This window comes from Oryctolagus cuniculus, chromosome 2 (genome assembly GCF_964237555.1).
Source record: "Oryctolagus cuniculus chromosome 2, mOryCun1.1, whole genome shotgun sequence".
Lineage (NCBI taxonomy): Eukaryota > Metazoa > Chordata > Mammalia > Lagomorpha > Leporidae > Oryctolagus > Oryctolagus cuniculus.
In genome coordinates, this window is record NC_091433.1 from 164428638 (window position 1) to 164452129 (window position 23492).

Below are 23492 nucleotides of genomic sequence, written 5' to 3' on the forward strand. Positions count from 1 at the left end.
ACTCTAAAGCAATGTGTCCAGTATGATACTACTGACATAAAAGGCCCATTTATAGACTCATAGGAAGAAAACTAAAGTGTTAAGGTGTTGGTAGAAGGTGTCTGCGGCCGAGGGGCTCACAGGTGAGTTTACTGTTTTCTCTCTTTTAGAAAGAAGCTATGAAAATGGATCTTGGATGATTCAGGTTGGCCAACGTTAGGAGTCAGAGAACTCTCTGAGGAGAGGCGAATTCCTGACTGCTGATGTTCTCCAGCCTGGGGGAGCTGGGCTCCCATCTGACCCGCAATCCTATTCTTGCTGGGTTGGAGAGGGCTTTGTCCATCTCTCTGCAGCGCCGTCGTGTGATCGCCGGCTGCGCACAGCGTGGAGCAGGACTGCTGAGAAAGAGCGCCTTCGGGACTTCCGCACAGAGGTGCTCGGGGGAGCAGGGAAGTGTAGGCAGCTTAGGAGCCGCAGACTGAAAATACCCCATTCCTTAATTTGCATTCTTTAGCTGGGTAATTTTTAAAAAACAGATGTCTTTATTCACATTTTACATAAGAGTGTGAAAACATCAGTTGTATATATTAAAACTATCCCTATTCTTATCATGATTTGGAGGCCTGGGGAGAACAAAAGATGTGTCAGCCTGGGTCCAACTAGCTGGTCAGAAGTCACCCGGAGTGCTTAAAACAGGGAATTTCATGGAGGTCATTGGTGGCACTGGTGATGGGTGAGGTGGAGAAACTGACCACAGGGCAAGGAGACCCTGGAGGAGTGGCAATAGCTGGGCCCTCCCTACAGGGGCAATTGACAGGAGAGGGGTGCCGGGAGCCCAGTGACCAGAGTCATCTCAAAACAAAGGTGGCCACTGCCGAAAGTGGAGCCCAAAGCAGAGAAGGGGGTGTAAAATACTGCAGGGCCTCCCATTCTCCCAGCTTCTAATCTTCCGGCAGTGCCTCCCATTGGCCACTGCCAGCTGTCAGGGGTGACCTGCAGGAGCAGAGCTGGGGAAAGGAGAGGAGTAGACTGAGGTCCCTCAAGCCAGAACTGTGTTATGTAAATGAACCAAAGTTGGCTTTGGTGAATAGGACTTCCCTGCCCCATGCAGCTGTGTGACGTCACCAAGACAGTGAGCCCCTCTTTCCTGGGAGTTCCCTGCCCTCTCCCGTGAGCCTCTTGGCAGTCTCCCATTGCAAGGGACTTACCCTCTCATGCAACTGTGTGCAGGAGCTGCTCAATAAACTGTGCCTTCCTGCCTCCAATGATCACACTTTTTCTCTTATTAGCCCCAAATCCTTCCAACCCTCTAGAGACCATCACACAAGTTAGGAAAAAGAGCTAAAGCCCTTGTAGTCACCCCTGGAGCTTGGTTATAAAGAACAAGTGACTCCTGGCTTCATAATCCTACACTGATAGACCCTAAAAGGAAAGGGTAGAGATTTCATAGATTTCGTCAGTAAACCAAACATCTAAATTGCCAATATTCATTCAGTTTTGATCCACAACGATGGAAATTTCATATACATCTACCTAATACTTTAGAGTTGACCTGTCCCTACTACACAGGTCTCTGAAACTTGAATATATATTTTTTAAATATTTATTTATTTATTTGAAACTCAGAGTTACACAGAGAGAGGAGAGGCAGAGAGAGAGAGAGAAAGAGAGAGAGACAGAAGTCTTCCATCCGACGGTTCACTCCCCAGTTGGCTGCAACGGCTGGAGCTGTGTTGATCTGAAGCCAGGAGCCAGGAGCTTCTTCAGGTTCTCCCATGAAGGTTCAGGGGCCCAAGGACTTGGGCCGTCTTCTACTGCTTTCCCAGGCCACAGCAGAGAGCTGGATTGGAAGTGGAGCAGCCAGGTCTCAAACTGGTGCCCATATGGGATGCCAGGGTGTTCACCCACTGCACCACACCACTTGAATATATTTGTATTTCATTCATTCATTTATTCATTCAATAAATACTTAGCAATCCTCTGCTTTGCTTGACAGAATTGCTTTTTTTTTATACACTTATTTGAGGGACTGGCGCTGTGGCATAGCAGGGGAAGCCGCTGCCTGAAGTACTGGCACCCCATATGGGCAACGGTTCGAGACTCGGCTGCTCTGCTTCTGATCCAGCTCTCTGCTATGGCCTGGGAGAGCAGTAAAAGATGGCCCAAGTCCTTGGGCCCCTGCACCTGTGTGGGAGACCCGGAAGAAGCTCCTGGCTCCTGGCTTCAGATTGGCACAGCTCTGGCCGTTGCGACCAATTGAGGAATGAACCAGTGGATAGAAGACCTCTTCCTCTCTCTGCCTCTCCTTCTCTCTCGGTGTAACTCTGACTTTCAAATGAATAATAAAATAAAATCTTTAAAAAAGAAAACACTTATTTGAAAGGCAGAGTGATGGGGGAGGACTGCAGGGGTGAGTCAGAGAGGGAGGTAGTGACAGAGATAAAGACAGAGAGAGAGAGAGAATAAGAAGAGAGAGAGAGAAATAAGAAGAGAGAATAAGAGAGAGAGAGAAAGAGAGAGAGAATAAGAAGAGAGAGAGAGAGAGAAAGAGAGAGATCCTCGACCCACCTTCTCTATGTCTGCAACAGCCAGGGCTGGGCCCAGCTGAAACCAGGATCCAGGGACTCCACTGAACCTCCCATGTGGGTGGCAGGGGCCTAAGCACTTGAGCCATCATCTGCTGCCTCCCAGGCGCATTAGCAGGAAGCTGGATCAGAAATAGAGGTGGTGCTTGGTTTCAGGCCCTCTCGTGTAGGATGCAAGTGTCCCAAGTGGTGACTTAACCCTCGGCACCGCGGTGCCTGTACCTGAATGCTAACATCCCTGCTTACGTGTTTCTTAATTATGTCTCCTTTTCAGTATAGTTTCTGTCTTCTCTTGCTTGCAATCTCCTATTTCTTTTATTGCCATCCCTCCAATTCAACTATTTGCAGACTGAATTATGCTCCCAAATTACCAGAGAGAAGTTCAAGTGCAGATTCTTAAATATCCTCATTGAATTCAAATTCAGGAGGCTATGGTGCAGCTCAAGTGATGCTTATTCATTTAAAATAAGCAGCCAGGGAGTTCTGATACAGGTGGCGTTCTTACCGCTCCTCAGTAACCACTGCTCTGGGTTGTCTTCCCCAGAGCTGCCAGAGCGATCCTGTGCCCCTGCCTCCAAGGACCACCGTGGTTCCCCAGTGAATACAACATACAATCCCAGTCCTCCCCACATTCCCAAGAACACTTGCTCCTGTTCTGCTGAATACTCACTGTTCCCCCAAACACCCACCTCTCTGTCATGGAACTCATCTGTTGGATCCTGTGCTAGCCCCGCCCACCAAGAGGCAGGCACCAGTCAATCAGCAGGCTCCCCCAGCTCGCCTCCTCAAGCCTGGGCTGCCAGCTCCTGGCTCTGTCACCGTCTGACCCGTACTTTGCCTGTGTTGACTTCCCAGCTCTCCGAGAGACTTGACTGGCACTCCTCTCTGGCTCTCCCTACTCGTCTTTTGCTTGGTTTTGGGGTGCCTGGCAAGCCTGCCGGGTGCGTACCCTGGAGGGGTCCACTCTGGCTTTCTGGTGGGCAGGGAGGGGCTGGCTCGGCAGTTCTGACTTTGCTTTCACCTGAAATGCTCCTTCTTGCTCCTCAGCCAGAGGAGCCGCTCAGGACTTGGCTTCCCGGCCACATCCTCAAGGCCGTCCTTGCCCACGCCCCCAGAAACAATGAGCCACGCCTTTCTCTGAGCTCTTCTGGTAGTCTGGGCATGCTTGGGACACTGCCCTTATCACATTATTGGTTTACACATCTACCTCCCCCTTGCTGCTGTGCCAGGGATTCAATGAGCGCTTCCTAAATGTTTGTGCAATGAACGGAGGCTTCCACTCTGCCTCAGGTTGACATTCTGGCTTCTGTATGCTGGTTACCTGGGGGATACCAACCACACATTGCACCATCCATAACAGAACAAAGTTCAGAAATGTGAAAACCCGAATGAGGCTCCGTTTCCTCCTTCCTGGGCTTGGCTGCTCAAGCTTCTCACGTGTATTTATAGCCTTGTCGCTCATATTACCTTCTTAGCTATTTTATATATTGCACAGTTGGGCATTTTTGCTCAACATCACCTGATGCTCGGACTTAGTCAGCTTCCTTAGAGTTGTGCACTAGCTGCGTGGAAGGCACAGATGATGATTGCTACGAGTACTAAGCAATGTGTGCGTGAGTACAAACAGGACGAAGCTCAGCCATGTTTAATTCACATATCCTTAAAAGCCTTAGTGCATAATCCTTACAGAAGTACAATGCCACCTGTATTCTCACAGCTGTGGCTTTTCCTTTTTTTGTTACTCAGCCCACTAGAGATTCATTTATGAAAGTCTAGAAATCTGTGTAAGGACAAGTTAATCTTACCCAAGGGCTGCCTTTCCCCCTACCCCACCCCCCAGACTGTGCCAAGAATTGCTCATTATAGGAGGTTTGCTTGTGACCTGGACCCACAGCCCAGCCTCTTAGGGCAGGGTTAAGCCACAGCTGGGCTGTAGTGAATACTGTACAAAGTCATGAGGTGGGGGTAAAACACATAAAAGGTCCAGGTTTCCAACTGAGATGCAAATACCCAAACACTAGAAAAACACAGGCAATGACCAGCAGTATCTCATAACAGACCCTGATGTGTTATTCAAGCACAAAGACTGACTTTGGTTTGGAGATAGAAATATTTGCCATCTTTCCAGCAGTAACCATGAAAATGCCACACAAAGAATTTCAATGGGTTTTTTTTTAATAGGCATTGTTATAAACTCAACCAGCAAGGTTAAGCATTTTGACAAAGATCATAAGTACTTTGACAGAGATCATTTTCAGTATAAAACTCAATATTTTATATACAAGGTTGGATTCTGTTTCCTGTGGAGCAACTGGAAATTCCAGTTGGATTGTTGTGTCCAAGGTCATCGGTTGTATGCCCAGCTGGCTTACTTAGCCACAAGGAGAAAGGACAGTACTTTCATCTTCATCCCTACTAATACACAGGGTTTCACAAATGTATCATTGGTGTTTCAGGCAATCAACTCTATTGAACTTTTACTTTTGCTAGACTCTGTATTTGGTGCTGGTAAAGCAGCCTTGACCTCCAGAAACTCAAATGTAATAGCAAAGACAAACAAGTAAGCACAGTGTGATGAGGACTTTGATAGAGTAATCCATGGGCATGAATAGAACCAGGGGCATCGTATCTAACTCAGAACAGGGAATGCAGTGAACAAAAGTTCCAGGAGTCTCCTGATCTTATATATCTTGAAAAACAGCTCTGCTTGTTGGAGCGAGCCAGGGGAAGGGCTTTCCATCAAGACGGGACAGCTCATGCAACCATGCGTTGCAGTGAAAGAGCAGGATATAGCCAGGAAACAGCAAATGATCCAGCACAGTGAGACTTTCAAGGAGACAGTGTGAGCTGGGAGAGGCAGACAAGGTCCAAACTGAGAGTGGTGTTGGGGCTTAGGCAGGAAAATTCACCCTGACCTTGACTGTTTTAGGTGAACCAGGAAGGAAATTCAGGTTGGGATGAGAGTGTATGTTTCAAAAAGACCTCTTGGGGAATCACGGGAAAGAAGAATTGGTAGAGAGAAGTAGAGGCTGGCAGAGAAGAGCCCCCGGTGTCGATTGTTTGCAGGGCCCAGCTGCAGCCCAGCCTCTCTTAAGACTGGATTCTTGGGTGGGAGTCGTGGCATAGCGAGATAATCTGCCATTTGGGACATCTGCATCCCACATTGGGTACCTGGTTTGAATCTCATTTATTTATCTCTGCGTCCAATCCAGTTTCCTGTTAATGCACCTTGGAAGCAACCAAAGACGGCTCAAGTACATGGGCTTGTGTCACCCATGTGACAGAGCAGATGGAATTTCTGGCTCTTGGCTTTGGCCTGACCCAGGCTTGGCTGTTGTGGCCATTTGAGGAGTGAACTAGTGGATGAAAGATCTCTCTTTCTCTCTTTATTTTTCTCTCTCTCATTTTCTCTGTTACTTTAACTTTCAAGTAAAAAAAAATTTTAAAAAGACTGAATTATTTGATTCTTCTTTGAATCCTATATTCCCCTAATATCCATCTAATGCTTTTTTTTTTTTTTTTTTTTTTTTTTTTTTGCTTAAGGTTGTTTATGTTTTGTCCTAATTCATCAACTCCATCTCAAATCCCCTGAGTTGTAATTGGCTCCTAGCTTCAAAAGCGGGAAGATTTGGGGGAGATGAAAGTGACCACCAGGTGCTAAGTCTACCTCAGCATGGGTAACTACACAGAAAGCCTCACACAATGTGTAAGGATGCTCTCAGTGAGAATAAACGTTTGTGCCAGGTCTGTTTGAAGCTTCTTTCAAAAGGTGTATTTATCTTTGGTGACTCATCAATCTATGTAGCCTGACCAGTAAAATGTGTTGCTGCTTCTGGTTCTCTGCACTGTAGTTGGGAAGCTGAGAGAGTGAGATTCTAGGAAGCCCCCCCACCCCCATCACTTTTCAAGTTGTAACATCTGAGTTGCCATTTGCTTTTGTGCAACCTTCCAGAAAGACCCTAACGTCTGGTGGGTGGGGAAGTGACAGCGCCTCCCTCCTGCTATTAGCTGGGGTGTGGTCGCAAGGCAGCTCTACAGCTAGCACAGGCCCAGTGCTGACTGTCAAAAGCAAGGAAACAGAGTTGGCTCATTTTCTACTAGGGCCCAGGACCAAGACACAAAGCTCCAAGGGTCCCAGTGAGGCTAGATAACAAAATGGAGCCAGAGATCAGAGCCGGGCAGAAAAATAAAGATAGACCACCCAAGATGAACTAGCTGCCAATGGCCCTGGCATGGCCCAGATGTATTTGTTTTGGTCCCTGAGGATGGGTCTATTTAGACTAAACCACTAGTTAGTTACAGGTAGACAGTTCTAGCAACCACTTAAGGATTAGACAACCTAACGTACAATGAGCACATGCATGGACTTGGGAGTGAATGTGCGGCATAAACACAGAGGAGGAAGGAAGGAGGGCAGCAGATTTCTACCCAGATCCCCAGTGCCAAAAGGTCCTCTCCCTCCCCCTTCCTGGGCCATGGAAGCCACCCAGCTAGGAAACAGAGCGCGGCCGACTGGTGCTCCATGCCATGCCAATTTGTGGTAAAGCAACAGAGAGGGAATCACATGTGACATCTTTATTTACCCACACATTTGGCTGGTGTGGGTGAAGACAACCAGCTTTATCAGGGCTTTCCGTGGAGGCGTCTCATACATAAATAGACATTGTTACCCAAAAGCTTGATTTTTATCCTAATAGCTGTCTGGCACCCACTAATCAAACCAGTTGAATAAACAGTGCTTCTCTTTGACGTTCTCCATCCCCAGCCTGGTGCCTGCATGGCTGTCACTTCTCCCAGTCAAAGAGGTTTTTTTATCCTGAGCTGAGTTAGAATTGAGATGGTTGTTGACTCTACAAGCCCAGGGGATCCACATGACTTTCTTGTAGAGAACTGAGTGGGGAAGTGTTGTGGTGGATTCGTTCTGAGAGGAGGCGCGTGGTAGGGGCAAGAGGTGTGGTGTCACCACACAGACCCTGGAAGTCAGGTGAAAGCAGGCTAGAGGTGAGGAGCCTGCAGACTCGTTTATTTCAGTTGGTACAGCAGCTTATATAGCTGAGGCAGCCAATCTGGTCAAGGGGCGGTTTATGCCCTAACCAATCACAGCCTGTTGCCAGGCAGGCTCCATTGCCAGGTGGTTTCCCAGGGGGTTTCTGAAGCCATTCCTGAGTAACTGACACTCGCTTGCCAGTGGCCATCTTGGCATGGCCTTCTCATTCCACCACAGGGAAGAAGGCAGCAGGTTGACCCAAACCGTGGTGGGGATCACACTGGAGGTGGGAGAAATGGGTTTGACCATCAGGAGAAGGCCAGAGTGAACTGGTGGGCCGTGGAGGAGGAACTTACCCAGGGAGCCCTCACTTCCCATTTGGGAGGCAGAACCCTAATGTCTGACGCTTAGTTCCTTTTGTTTTCTCTTGGCTGTGGACATAGCTGCTTTCTAAGTGGAGTCAGAGGGAAAGTTAGACCCTATTTGGAAGGCAAGGTTTGTGTTCTTCCTGAAAATGGAAAGATGACATTATTTTTATGGGAGTGAGCTAAAAAGAATGTAATCAAAACAGTGGCTGACTCCTTCCTTGTCAGCTATGGAGAAACAGTGGGTGTCGGGGATGCAACAGAGACCTACTTTCCTCTCCCTTCCCTCCCTGTGGCTTGTCCTGCAATATCGTACTGTTGAAGAGAGCAGGGTGACAGTGTCCTCACAAGTAGCGCCGGAGACAAGTCTCCGCAACCATGTCTGACTCTGTTCACAGCCACGTACACTTTTAAAAGGCAGGGAGAAGGGGCGTAGCTAACTCAGGGAAACACTAACTATAGGACAGAACTGACACTGGCTCCAATGTGCCCCTCCAATCAGCTTGAAGGTAGCTTTCCAAGTGGGCCTGGGCCACTCCCGGGAGCAGTTTACCTGATCGGCAGAAGGCAGGGGTGGGGAGAAACGTGCCTGGGCATCCGACCACCTGCCAGCTAACTGCTGGGATCGCCCACACCTCCCAAAGCAGAACATGGCATGGATGGCAAAGAAAGGGTGTTGCTTTCCTCAAGGTCTCCCCCAGCCTGGCACCAGTGGCATCCCCTCCTGCTCAGATCTCTCCCCCACCTCAGTCCATGGCGTTGTCCTGACTGGGATTCTTTGGGTTCCTCAGTGACAAGACAGGCACAGCCCTATTAGGCTGATGTATCTAGCTCTCCCCAATGTGACACCTCTCGCCCCTCCAGTCTTAGATCCTAAGTTCCAGTTCCCAGATCACAGAAGTTCTTGCTGTGTGCACCTGCCTGCCTGCTGTCCCTGGACCTAAGTTGCTTCTCTTTGTCTCCTTGGTCGTGGTCCATTCACCCTGTAGCACCCAGCGCAGGATGTGTCGGGGCTCTCCTGGGAGACCACACCCTGGGATTCCTCCTGCTATGTACGGTCCTTTATTATCTTGTGCAGACTGTAAGTCATCCCTTGAATGTTCTCAGCTCACCTACACACTCCTGCCCCTAGCAACACGAGGGCAAATGAGGCCTCATGAATAGTTAAACTCAAAGTGCACCTGCGTACATCCTTACCAGGACAGTGGCAGGAACCCAACACCTTCTCCAGGTTCGCTTTCATCGAATTTCTTTCAGTGCATCTTCGGTGAGGTGGAGACGCACCACTCTGGGTCAGCGCCCATCCTGCAGTGACTGCCCCCGTAGTTCTAGGGGTGCACGCCGACCCTGATCCCAGGGGAGGCTGGGGTCTAGTGAGTGTTAGGCCAGCCTGAAGGGAGGCTGCAGAGCCTTTCTGGATTCTACTTCACTGAAGGCTCTGGAAAGACAGGGAGGGAAACAGATAACCTTCTGCCTGACTTCCAGACCTGGTTGCTCTCAGAGTCCACAGGCGGAGATCTGGTTCAGATTTCCATACAAGGGCTGCCCTGTCAAATGGCAGAGGTACTTCCTGGTACTGTCTGGCCAGAGGCAGCTTCTCTCATCACCACTTGTGTCTAAGACACAACGCTAGCAGGCCGTGTTTTCAGAGTAGCATTCCCTGGAGTTGCCCATTGCACTACCCTGGGTGTGCCTACTTCCCAGGCCTCTCACGACAGGAGGGTCCAGCAAGGTCATGACCTTCTCTTGGCCAGGGCCCTGCTTCCAAGCTCTCATTGAATATGTCAGCTTCAGCCTCCTCCCAGCGTGCTTGATGGTGGGGCGGTGTTTACCCACAGAATGGGGCCCTTGATGGGCTCCGGCAATGGAAGCCACACACAGTCCATCACTACCTTCTGTCACGCCATTACCTACCTTTAAGTTTGTCTTCCCTCCAGGACTGTCTACCCCCTAAAGCCTAGGACTGGGTCTTACTTCATCTTTACATCCTCACACCACAGCAGTATTAGTTGTCAGTGAGTGGGTGAGTGGCCTTGGCTTGGAAAGGCATCAGAAGATTTCCGAAAACTTGCCAGATCTTCATGTCTTGATTCTCCTCCACTTCCTAAAGATCTTCGCCATGGACTGCTCCCCATCCATCCCATCATCTCCTCAGCCAGGCCAAGAGTGGCTTGGCCCAGTGTTCTGCACCCTCAGTTGCACGTCAGAAGCACCTGGGAATGTCAAAGATACGAGAGGTAGGGGCAGGTGAGCATTGTGTCATGGCAGCTTAAAATGCCACTTGGGACACCTGCATCCTATATCAGAGTGCCCAGAATCAAGTCCTGCTGCCATTTCTGATCCAGCTTCCTGTGGTCTCATCTGCCAGGTAGTGGGTGATGGCCCAAGTACTTGGATTCCTTCCACTCATGTGGGAGATCTGGATGGAGTCCTAAGCACCTTATTATTACACAATTACCCAGCTGCCCTCCTGGCCTTGGCCTGGCCCAGCCCTGGCTATTGAACCAGCAGGTAGAAAATCTCTGTCTCTCCATGTCTCTGTCTCTCTCTGTGTGTGTCTCCTATCCTCCCCCATCATCCTGCCTTTCAAATGAACACATTTTTAAAAATATGAGAGGTCTTCCAAGAGTTTATGGAAAACCCATGCATAGAATTAAAAAATTTTCCCACCCAAATAAACATCTTTTAATTCCACTTTTTCATGAACTCTTTGAAATGCCCAGACCTGGCTCCAGATCAACCAAACCCCAAGCACAGCTAGGGTTGAGACTCCCCACCCCCAGGTGTTTACAGTGCTCAGCACCCACAGTGCACATGGGAAGTCCAGAGGGGAGCAATAAAAAGGAGGAGAATGAGAAACAGTCCGTGCGCCCTGGCTGAGAGCGTGCCCTGTGTTGATCCACTGGACCGCCGCACTGGCAACATCTACTGTGGGTACTGGACGTACCTCCGCTCTCAGACTTTGGTCCTGCAATCAACAGTTGCTTCATCTTGCTGTCACTGTTCTGCACATGAGACCTGTTTGCCTGACCTCTACATCCGCTGTGCTGCACTTGACTCTTCACTTACCGCTCGGCCTGGACACCATCCTTGTCAAACCCCAGTGACCTCTGCTGGAATTGGCATTAGCGAACTCTGAGGAAGTCAAGCTGAGCTCGCCAGCTGATTGCCCCAAGGACCTGCACCCGCTTCAGAGGGCAGCTGGGTAATTGCATAATGCTCCAGGCACCATGGCCATGCCATCTGAATAGACAGTAACTTAATTGTGACTTTCCTGCTGTCTCTGAGGCTCCAAGTAGTTTCTACTTGGAAATTTACTCATTAACCCTGTCATCATGGCTGCCTTTCTCCAACTTCTTCTGCCAGAGAGCAAGAGACTTAATTAAAGTCCCTTAACCTTTCTTTAAACACCCCATTATTTTAATGGGAGCACTTGGATTGGGCTCTGCCCAGAGAAGCTAAGCTGGTTTTCAGGATCACAGAATGTCAGAGAAGGCACGCCAGCCCTCGCCTGGCCTGGGACCCGCCAGCTGTGTTAGAACCACCTGCTGGGGACTGAGGACAGTGGGGCAGGACTCGGTAGCATCTCTACAGGTGCAGCCCAGGCCCTGGTGTTTGGAAAGCCCCCTCGTGATGCTAATGTACAGCCAGGGTTGAACACAATTCATTAAGTAAAATGACTTGATTTTTCATATGGGAAAATTAGGACTGGGTTGTTAGCCCTTCTTGGATATCCAAAGAGATGAGAGAATAGATGGCCTCTTTTTGGCCAAGTGGATCTCTCTGAATTTCTTGCCGGTTCTCCTGCCTTCTTTGCACTCCCAGGTTTTCCATTCCTAAGTCAGAAATCTCAGAAGGTGTAGAACCTCTATTCTTTGTAACACCCTGTCCTTACCTCCTATCTTCTTTATCCCATAGGGGGCCCAGAGCAGCAAGTGCTTTGCCCTGGGTCACCCAGCATGTAGTCCTGTCTAGGGTTCCACTTTGGTATCTGCAGCAGCAAACTCTGAACTTGGACTCTCCCTGGGAGGCTTCCAGGAAGACTGTCCACTTTCAGCCCTGATTCAAAACTGGAAGATGTGACTTAAAACTGTATCAAGTATAGCTGGCGAGAAGATATGTTTGGATATTTCGTTGGTTCCTTTTCATTACACCAAGGGGGTAGAGCAGTGGATAAGCAAGAGATAACCGGGCTGGGACTTGGAGGAAGCAAGCAAGGGACTCAGGGTACAAAGCTTCAGGGGGTGGGCTCTCTGTGAAGGTTGTGCAGAGGCCTACTAACACACCATGCCCTAGGCTCCTCACTCGCCTCACCCTAGACCTGGTTTTGAACCAGGAAGAGGGAGGGCTGGGGAGGAGGAAAAAAATTCTATCTTAGCTAAAGAGCTAAATCTAGAATTTATTCCAAGTTAAATATAGCTGGAATGCCAATATGCCAGTCCTGTGCCTGCCTTGGGCACTGAGTCCAGTTCAAAGGCCGGTGACCTTGCGAGTAGAGACGGTCATGGGTGAGCATCCCCCAGGGATGCTGCGGCAGTGCTGGGGAAGGTTCAGCTTCCCCCCCCCTACCGATTGGGACCCACTTGTTTCACCAGCCTTCTGGAGCCTCCCAGGGAGGGGGTCCCCAGAAAGGCAAAGCAAAGGCACTTCTCAGAAGCAGGCAGACTAAATATGTAGTTTGTTGTTTTTGTTTCTTTTGCTTGGAAACTTGCTTCCGAGATAAGGCTGGGTCCTGAGGTTTTGCATTGTTCCCCGTGTACAGGGCGAGGAGTCAACTGCAGGGCATGGGAGAGTCTTTCCTCTTCTGGCCAACCTTTTGGCCCTCTCGGGCCCCATATCCTGTGGTTAGAACTTTACACCCTTTGTCTGATGTGACCTGCAAATTCCTTGGGCAGTTAGCACGCTGGCAGCCATATCTCTTATCACTGAGGGCTGGGTGCTTTTCCCACCCCTGTTCCTGTGCAACAGCTTCACACCCCTGCAGGCCGAGCTCAGGTAGCATCTCGTCTGAGTTGTGTGTCTGGCCTCTCTGACCCACAGAGGATGCTCTATTTGCTCTCAGCATCTGATAATAAATTATGTAGAAGCATTTCCAGTGTTGTTACACTAAAAGGTGTTAATGTCCAATGCCACGTGGGGTGGAAAAACTGGTGAAATCCCAATAAAGTCTGTAGTTTACTTTTTTTTAAAATTTATTTATTTTTGACAGATAGAGTGGACAGTGAGAGAGAGACAGAGAGAAAGGTCTTCCTTTGCCGTTGGTTCACCCTCCAATGGCCGCCATGGCTGGCGCGCTGCAGCCAGTGCATTGTGCTGATCCGAAGGCAGGAGCCAGGTACTTCTCCTGGTCTCCCATGGGGTGCAGGGCCCAAGCACTTGGGCCATCCTCCACTGCACTCCCTGGCCACAGCAGAGAGCTGGCCTGGAAGAGGGGCAACCGGGACAGAATCCGGCACCCCAACCGGGACTAGAACCCGGTGTGCTGGCGCTGCAAGGCGGAGGATTAGCCTAGTGAGCTGCGGCGCCGGCCCTGTAGTTTACTTAATACCATTGTACTAGTGTTGATTTCTTAGTTTAGATAAGTCTACCTTGCTTGAAAAAGTTGTTAGCATTAGGGAAAATTATACAGGAACTCTTTGTTCTATCTCTGCCACTTTTCTAAAATAAGTCTAAAATTACCCTAAAATTTAAAAAATATTTTAAAAAATGCATTCTTGTTTTGTCCTGTAATGAAATTACAAGAATGAACCTTAGAGTGGCTTCTCAGTCCAAGTACAAGCATTCTTGAGGAAATAGATGAGCTTGTCTGTTTGGCAATGAAGTGTGGGTAATCCCTGTGTGGTCAGGGCTCTGCTCATCCACCAAAATCATTCCTTCCTCTTCCCACAGAGACAGAACAGTGCTGTGCACCTGTACTGGTGACTATCTGACCTGGCCTGGCTCAGGAAGCGGGCAAAGGCTGGCTATGCACCTACTCTACAGGAGACTCACACCTGGGGAGCTTGGAGAAAAGCTATGTCCTGGACCAACTCAATCAGAATGTCCAAGGGTAGCAGCCTGGCATTCATACTTTTTCAAGTCCCCAGGTGACTCCAGCGTGCACCACAACTGAGAACTGGTGGACTAGCCAGTCTCGAAAGCTCCACCCACTCTCAGGCTTTTGTACAACAAACACCAGGTTTCTGGGTTCCAGAATGGGTTTCCATATCAATGAGTAATTGGGGTTGATTAGGAGGATTTGGGATATTAAGTCTCCTTTTTCTGACCACCCTCCCCCACCTCTTTGAAGATTTATTTGCTTGTTTGAAAGAGTTACAGAGAGAGAAGGAGAGACAGAGAGATCTTCCATCCACTGGTTTACTTCCCAAATGGCCACAATGACCAGGGCTAGGCCAGGCCAAAGCCAGGAGCCAGGAGCTTCTTCTGGGTCTCCCACATGGGTGCAGGGATCCAGGGACCTGGGCCATCCTTTTTTGCTTTCCCAGGTGTATTAGCAGGCAACTGGATTGGAAGTGGAGCAGCTGGGTCTCGAACCTGTGTCCATATAGGATGCCAGCACTGTAGGCCATGGCTTACCCTGCTGTGCCACAGTGCTGGTCCTTTTCTGGGCCCTTTCTAGCCCTGTCTCACTCTCTTCTCCATGCAGAGGGTCATCATACTATGAAATCATCTCTTTTCTGGATTGGGAGAAGAGAACTGTGGGCAACTTAAGGCAATAGACAGGAGGGGAATAATGTGACCAAGAAAGAACTTTTACCAAAACTACTGCGGCTCTTTAGAAAAGTCCACAAGTGAGTAGTAAACATTTGGAAAATGTAGAAAAGTATAAATAATGAAACTGAAATCACCCGGGAAATTGATTTCAGAAATAGAGTATTAATGAACATTTTGGTATTGCTAGTTCCCCTTTTTGTTTACATGAAAGTCTGATAATGCTAAATGCAAGGTTTTGTGTCTTGCTCTGCCGCCTGTTTCGCACTAAACTTTGTTGAAATCTTGATTTGATTAGCTATATAATAGTTATGTAATTATTCAATAGCGTCTGTGTTTTTGTATCACTAAAAGGTTTTCCTTTTTAAATTTTTTAAGATTTATTTATTTGAAAGAGCTACAGAGAGAGGAGAGAAAGAGATAAGCCCCTGCTTTTTCTTCTTAAATTTACTTTTGTAAATGAGTATCTTCGAACCAAAATGCTTTTAAAATCCCTGGCATTGTGGTGAAGTGGGTAAAGGTGCTGCCGGTGATGCCAGCATCTCATACGGGCTCCAGTTTGAGTCCTGCTGCTCCACTTCTGATCCAGCTCCCTGCTAATGGCCTGGGGGAAAGCAGCTGCAGATAATGCAAATGTTTGGGCCCTGCCACCCCTGAAATCCTGGCACACGGGTTTGGCTTGGTCCAGCCAGGACCATTGTGGCCATCTGGGGAGTGAACCAGTGGTTGGAAGATGGCTCGCTCTCTCTGTCTCTCCCTCTTTCTCTGTAACTCTTTCAAATAATTAAATAAATCTTAAAAACAAATCTGTGTTGTGTTGGGGTGTGTGTGTGTGTGTGTGTGTGTGTGTATGATTGAGATTCTTTCAGAAAATTGGGGGCTTGTTTTTAGGTAAAGTAAAAACCCATTCACGCACATTGTTTGAGAAGGTCAAGCTTCTTTACTTACTGAGATCTGGAGGCCTTAACAAATATCTACGGCTTCCTTCTATTGTAGTCATAGATTTTGGTCCAAAGATTTTGTAACTCCATCCCCACCCTGGCTATTCCCTAAGGTTGGGAGTGAAAAAGAAAAATATTTTTTAAAGTGCAGGGATTGTATTCTTAGCATGTTTCCCCCTCCCCCAAAGCACTGTGTTTGGTTAAAGGCTCTGTACAAATAAATGATGCAGACATAGATCTTGTGGGGGAAGGCTCTTGCCTGCTGTTTCTGTCTTCTTCACCTGTTTATGAATTGAGCTGAGTTGTGCTTTGAATTAGGACCAAGTAGAGAGGTAAGCACCCAACAAACTGATTTTTACGTATAGCCCTTTTTGCAATTCCAGGAGTAGGATGGTGAGAGGTGAAGAAGAAGAGAATACAGAGAACGGACGGAAGGAAGAGGTGAGGTCGCAAGGGCCCTAAACATAGAGGGCTCGGGTCTGCACACATCCAGCTCCCTTGGGGATCCCGCTAAAGTGCAGACTCCTACTGAGCAGGTCAGAGGTGGGACCCGAGGTCCTGCCTTTTCGACAGGCTCCCAGCGAGGCTGGCCTTGCTGCTCCACGGACCTCACGGGGAAACAAGGCCCCACCTGGGATGCGCTTTTAACGTTGGCACACATGTGCCCGCCCTACTCCCACCACTTGTCCCGCTGGTTCTCTCTCACACACCTGCCACCTCCTGGATCACCGACGGTGCTTTTTGTGCTTCATATCAAAAGTGAGGACGTGTTCACAAAGCTTGCCTCAGCACTCATGGGGGTCACCTTGCCTCCCAAATTCTCTCCAGTAGCTTCTGCCTCCCTTCGACCATGACTTCAGATTTCTCAATCTCTTTTTCAGGCCTTTCTTGGCTTCAATCACTCATTTGTTCAAATTTTCTGTAATCCTTTCTCTGTCCAAAATGGATTTGTTCCTTGAGATTTTAGTGCACGATCCTTGCTCCAAAATCAGCCTTCTACTTTTTTTATTTCCTAGTCCTGACTATGAACAAAATCACAAGTAAGATCTCTCTGGTGCAGGAGTTTAGACTCACTTTATAGTTTTTGTTCATCCCCTAGAGCACCTCCATGAAGTAATGGTCACCACAGTAAATGGCTTCCAGGAAGTCGGGGGAACATGGGAACACTGATGTTTTCTCTAGAATGCTGTTTCTAGGTCACTGGGCGAAACAGTAATTTTCAGACTTGCTATCAATGAAAGCCTTTGAAATTCTCTTTTTATGACACCAACTTTCAAGGGCACCCAAATTCCCTATAACTAAGAATGTTATAGGGCTTACTCTCCAAATGTTTGATACTCTGACCTGGAAACAATGGTGTGGGTGTGAACACTGATCACACGTTTGTAGCCTAACACCATCTCTTTAATTTCTTTAAACTCTGCTGGGCCCCATGACCAGTGATGAAGCCAACAGAGTGGGAACAAATCTTTCTGATTCTGAGTTTGCTTTTAAGTCACAAAACGCTAACACTGCTTTGGCGATAACCTCATTAGATGACTCCATACTGTGCCAATTAAAAAAAAGAAAACACGCAATGTTGTCACAAGTTGGCTTATGTACCATGCTAGCGAATGAAACTGTTAGCTGATATTTGCACACGGTATGTTATAATGGTAAACAATACTCATAACAATGAACCCCAAGCACTCAGGTGCCTACTGAGTCATTAGAGAAAGCTGACTTCTGCCTGGCGTTTTTTCCAGTGTTCAATCCTTTGGAAGATTACTCTTGCAGCATTGGCCACCTATGTCTAATAATACCTTACATTGGCAGGTCAAGGTCCAGTTGTCCATCATTTTAGTCAGGAAGGTCTGTATTCTGCCATTTCAAGGCGAAGGAGGTAGAGGAATGACTTGCCTGAAGTCCATGGCAGGTACTAAATGGAAAAGTCACGACAAAAAGCCAAGCCTCCCTTCTTTGATCGTGGCTCATGATCTGAGTAAACAAGACCACCTGCTTCTCTTCCATCCACTGTTACCCTGGGTCTAAAGTGTGACTAGGTCCAGAGACACCTTTGGGTGTACCTGCACGAACATGCTGACAGAATTTGCCTGCCTAAAATTCACATGGAAGTTGTCTTTTAATTTATTTGGAGATGATATGCAAGTATTAATTTTCCTTCTCACGCTTTTTTATAAACCAACTTAGAAAAGGAAAATAGTTTGTCACTTTCAAGTCATAGTCAATTTCCATTCAATTGGATTCAACAAACATCACTGGCACCCACAGTGCTGGTTCCGGAAACACGCTGATAAAATGCTGTCATCTCCACCTGGGGGATTTACCCTCCTGATAAACAGGTGGGAGGCTACTGGAGTGAACCAAGGAGGATATGGTGGAAGGTGGAGGTGGGTGAGTGCTGAGGAAGCAGCTGATTCTTAAGGATAAGGAGACAATTTCCAGGCACTTGGAAGGCAGTGATTATTCCAGACTAAAGAAAGCCGACACGTGGTCAAACATCCGGGTTAAACCCAGGCACTGTCAATCTGGGTGCTTGAAGGTGAGCGTGGGGAGGTCACATCAAGGGCCAGGGCTGAGGGGACAGGTGTTTGGGGCAGCAGTTAGGCCTCCTCTTGGGACATCCCACGTTGGAGTGCCGAGGTTCAAGCCCTGACTCTGCCCTCCAGTCCAGCTTCCTGCACTCTGGGAGGTAGTGTATAGTTGGGTTGGCTCCCTGCCACCCATGTAGGAAACCTGGATTAAGTTTTTGGCCCAATCCTGGCTTTTGGAAGCATTAGAGGAGTAAACCAGCAGATGGGAGATACTTCCCTCTCTCTCTCTCCCTCCCAAAAAAGAGACAGACTGAGCCAAGCCTAGTGTGTCACGTTAATGGACTATGGCAGTTGGAGTTCACCCATTGACCAGGGAAACCAAGAAGAGTGCTAGGTAGGACAGTAACTGTGAGCATAACATACAGCAGTTCTGGCTTTGGACCACACAGCAATCCCTCTCTTCTCTCATTGCTTGTTCTTGCCCTCTAACAAGATGTGCTTTCTTTCTTCTTTTTTTTTTTTTTTCGATGTACTTGTATATTTATTTTTATTGGAAATGCAGAGAGAGAGAGAGAGAGATACAAACTGATTCACTACCCAAATGCCCATAATTACCAGGCCCGAAGCCCAGAGCATGAAACTCAACTCAGGTCTCCCATGTGTGTGGCAGGGACCCAAGTACTTGGGCCATTACCTGCTCCTCCTAGAATGTGCATTAGCAAGAAGCTGCAATTGGACCAAGAGCCCAGGCACTCGGTCTGGATAATGAGTGTCTCAGCCACTGTGCCAAATGCTCACCCCAAGAAGTACTTTCTGTTCTTCGGATTAATAACCAGCCAGCTCCAGCAAAGCCTCTAAGATCCACCCCAGCATATGGACGGCATGATTTGTGGTCCCAAATCCCATCACCCACCTGATGACCTGCGTGGTCAGTCACATTACTCCATCACCATGATAAAAGAGGTGGGGACTTCCCACTAAGCAAAATAAAGTGTGAATCTGTCTTCCAGATGTTCAGGTATCCTAAATTTTTGGTTGTACTCATCCTTGGTTCTACAAGAACAGTGAATTTTGGAGACAGAAATCTGCCTGCAGGAAAGTCCTTATCGGCTTTCTGGCCAGCAGGTGCAAGAGCATTAATAAAAGAAATATTCTCAGTCTTCCTCTGCCCCTGGGGACCTGGTCTTTTTGCACAGGTTCCTGGAGGAAGAGACATATACAGAGCTAATCAGTGCCCACATGGCTGCCTTTCCTGGCCATGCAGGCCATAGGGGCCTTGTTAAAAACTGTTCAGCTCCTCTCCCGAGCAGACAAGTTCCCACCTCTGTGCTCCCAGCTGGCTTCCTGAGCGTAAAGCCCCCGAAGCTGCTTTACACCACCTGCCATTTGCTTTACCAGACGCCTGGTGTGCCATTGAGTGACCCAGGTGAGGTCACTTGGAGGTCAAGGGACACTGCACCCTCACACCACCCAAGGTGCATGCCTGCATATTGCAAACTACTAGATGAATAACATAAACAATCTTATTCTGTTCAGCCCAGGAGCTTAAGATCTGCTTTGTATTTAGTTGAGGATGACCCAGGGTATCCGAGTTCTCCAATAACGTGTATGTGTGTATGTACATACACAAGGGTTCTACAAGTTCATGGAAAGTGGAATTAAAAGATAAGTTTATTCTGGTGCAAAAAAATTCTACATCCATGCATTTTTTTGATAATATGCATTTTTCCATGAACTTTTTGAAGCTCCCTCGCATTTGTAAAGATATTTGTTATAAAGAATTGACTCAAATGATCATAGAAGCTGATGAGTTCCAAAATCAGCAAGCCAGAGACTCAAGAAAGCCAGTTCAAATGCAAAGGCTGAGATCCACACAGTCCGTGGTGTTTTCTGGGCCAAAGCCAGTCAGTCAAAGACACAATGAGAACTGATGTTTCAGTTTGAGTCCAAAGGCAGGAAACAGTCAATGTCCCTGTTGGAAGGCAGGTAGGCAGGAAGAATCTTCTACTTAACTGATTGACTGAGGCCCACTAGAATTTGGCAGGGAAGTCTGCTTTACTGTGTCTACCGATTAAATGTTGCTCTGATCAATAAACACTCACATAGAAATATCAGAATAGTGTTTGCCTAAATAGCTGGACACCCTGTGGTCCGGTCAAGATGACACATAAAATTAACCATCATATCCGGTACATCTGTAGAGTTTGTGTACCATAAAGCCGTCAACAATTTGTGTAGTATGTACGAGGTTCTGCAAAACTTTATCATTCCTATAAGCTACATTTTTAAAGTCTGAAGTCTCCTCACCCAGAGAAAGCAAACTAATTTATAATATATTTATTTATTTTTAGAGATTTATTTATTTATTTGAAAGGCAGAGTTACAGAGAGGCAGAGGCAAAGAGAGAGAGAGGTCTTCCATCCGCTGGTTCACTCCCCAGATGGCCGCAATGGCCAGAGCTGCGCTGATCCTAAGCCAGGAGCCAGGAGCTTCTTCCAGGTCTCCCACGTGGGTGCAGGGGCCCAAGGACTTGGGCCATCTTCTGCTTTTCTAGGCCATAGCAGAGAGCTGGATTGGAAATGGAGCAGCCAGGACTCAACCAGTGCCCATATGGGATGCTGGCTTTACCCACAGAACCAGCCACACTAATTTATAATTTAAAGAATATGAAAATACAATTTTTATCTGCTTGTAATCTCTTCCCTGATATTTTAATTATCTTTGATTTTTCCTTTGATGGTTGAAAGTTTTAAAAGTGCATGCTTCATATTTCTTTTGAGCCTTTTAACTTGTATTTTTCTTGTCTTTCTGATATTTTTAGAGAAAATTATTAAAGATTGCCATTATCAGTCCTGGAGTCTTCTAATGGGGAGGAGGGAGCTGGTAGCAACTGCTGCTGAATTGAAGGCAGGGGAGGGCATAGCCACAGACTCCCTGCCCTCAGGAGGGTAGCCCATGATCAGAACCGCGAAGCTAGGGTAGAGCCGAGTCTGCTCAGGGCTGGTCTGGTTTATGGGGGATTCTATCCGGGCTGAGCAGGCAGGACATGGGAGGGGATATTTAAGGAGACTTTGAGTGCCGTGTTTGTATCCAATGTTCTTTTTCATGGGTCCATTTGTCCTGAGGGAGGAACTAAATCAAGTAGCTAATCAGTGGTTCCAGGATACGTGCATGGGCCCTCAGGTACAAAAGGGAACTGGAAAGGGAGTCGGAGCAGGAGTCATGGCAGAGGTCACTAAGATGGTCATTTGCAGTGGTTTGTGATAGGAAGACAACAATTCTGTGCTCCTGTAGACATGGATTAATTTTTGCCAGGAGCCTTTGATAGGGGGCATGGGACTCTTTCCAGCTCTCCCTCTGACAGTGGGGAAACTCCATATACGTGCCAGTCTGGTTTCATGATGGCTCCAACACCAGGCAGGATGAGGCTACAGAGATCCAAGTTCCTTTCTTTCTATTCTGAAGAGCTTTCCTCTGTCCTTCCTTATCTGTCCCCAGATACCACTGTCTTACAATGACATCTCTTGCTTTCCAGTTTCCATCAGAGCAGTTCATACCTACTGCCTCACGAATCTGATGCCAGCATAGAATGATGATGGAAGGAGAATTATCAGGGCCAGCACTGTGGCGTAGTTGTCTGCAGCTTTGGCATCCCATATGGGTACCGGTTCAAGCCCTGTTGCTCCACTTCCCATCTAATGCACCTGGGAAAGCAGTGGAAGGTGGCCCACATACTTGGGCCTCTGCAGCAACGTGGGAAACATGGATGAAGCTCCTGGCTCCTGACTTCAGCCTGGCCCAGTCCTGGCCATTGTGGCCTTTTGGGGAGTGAACCAACAGATGGGAGATCTCTCTCTCTCTCTCTCTCTCCCTCCCCCCTCTCCTCTTCTCTCTCTCTCTTTTTTCTCTCTCTCTCCTTCTTTCTCTGTAACTTTGCCTTTCAAATAATTAAATAGATCTCTCAAAAAATGGAGAATTATTACAGATGAGGAAATGGAGGTCAAGTACCCTGGCCAAGGTCACATTCAGTTTATTTTGCCCTGAACTGGAGTTCAGGGCTTCCCACATTCTAAGGTCTGTTCCAAAGAAGCTACAGGAAGATGCGGTGGTTCTGGATGGAGAGACAACCATGCATTTATTTATTAATCTGTAATTCAGGTTCTGAAATATTCCTGCCTCAGCCTAACAGGCTCATCTGATTCTCATTCCCTTGAATTACACCCCCGGATTAGGCCCAGATCTTCCTAATTTGCCTGCAAAGCCCATACTGGTCTCCTTCATGGAAGAACATGGATGGCTAGTTATCTCTGCATCCCTAGGGGTAAGATAGGGAGCAAGGACCTCCCTGAGTAATGAATATTTTCTTTCTGCCCCGTGTTCGATTTCCTTTCATGGGGAATTTCTCGTTGTCCTTTTGATGATATAAAATTCTTTGTTTCTATCATGCATGATGGTCTTGCTGTTAGCATGATCCTTTTCAGAGAGTCTTTGCTCTTCGTGAGGCTTGGAAGTAAATCTCCATGCCACACAGGGGAGTGCTAAAAGGTGATGATTAATTCATCTGGTGCTACAAACCGAGTCAGAGGTGAGATGAAAACAGGCTCTAAATCCTTTTACTCCTAAACGCTGTCTCTAAAATGGCAGGCAACATCAGGGAGCCTGGATTCTTCTTCAGCCAGGACAAGGAACTAGTTACAAGAAAATGAACAGAGGAGACAGGACACTACTATTTATTCTCACCTTTGTGGTCCTTCTTCTCTCCCAAGGAAAAGATTCTGAGCAGAAGCCTCTAGAGTGATTCATCAGAGGGTGGGCCCACAATCAACACTCCCACCCTCCGCCTCTTCAAGACCCTCATGTAAGCTGTTGCAAACGCATTTGTAATTCTTAATCTGCAGACTTTGTTTGGGGCTCAGGGAGCGTCTCAGGTCAAGTTGGAGGTCACAGGATAAGTATAAACATCTCTGTAAAAGCCCGAGTGTTGACTGCAAGGGGTCTTGAGGGCTTGTGACGTTTTGCCTATGTCTGAAGGTGGACCAGGCAGCCTTTGACATGGGGAATTGACGGCACCCTTCTTGTCACTCTGTGTCTTAGCTTGGGGGTCCTACAAGCTGAGCTCCCGGTGGGGACTCGAGGGGGACGATGCTGTAGGAGAAAGGGGATGGTTGAAGCAGGATGGGACAGAGGGTGGAGCTAAGCAAGAGTGGGATCCCAGCTGGAGCCTGGCTTCATCCTGAGCCTGGCTTCCGCCACAGAGCTGGCCCACCTGCAGACAGGGCTGCAGCCTTTGCACAGAGGGCCATTGTCTGTCAGTCACGTGTTGGTCAGCTGTCCTGGAAGACGGTGGTGACGTGAACTCCAGGATGGAGGGCTCCTGTGCAGCCAAGGAC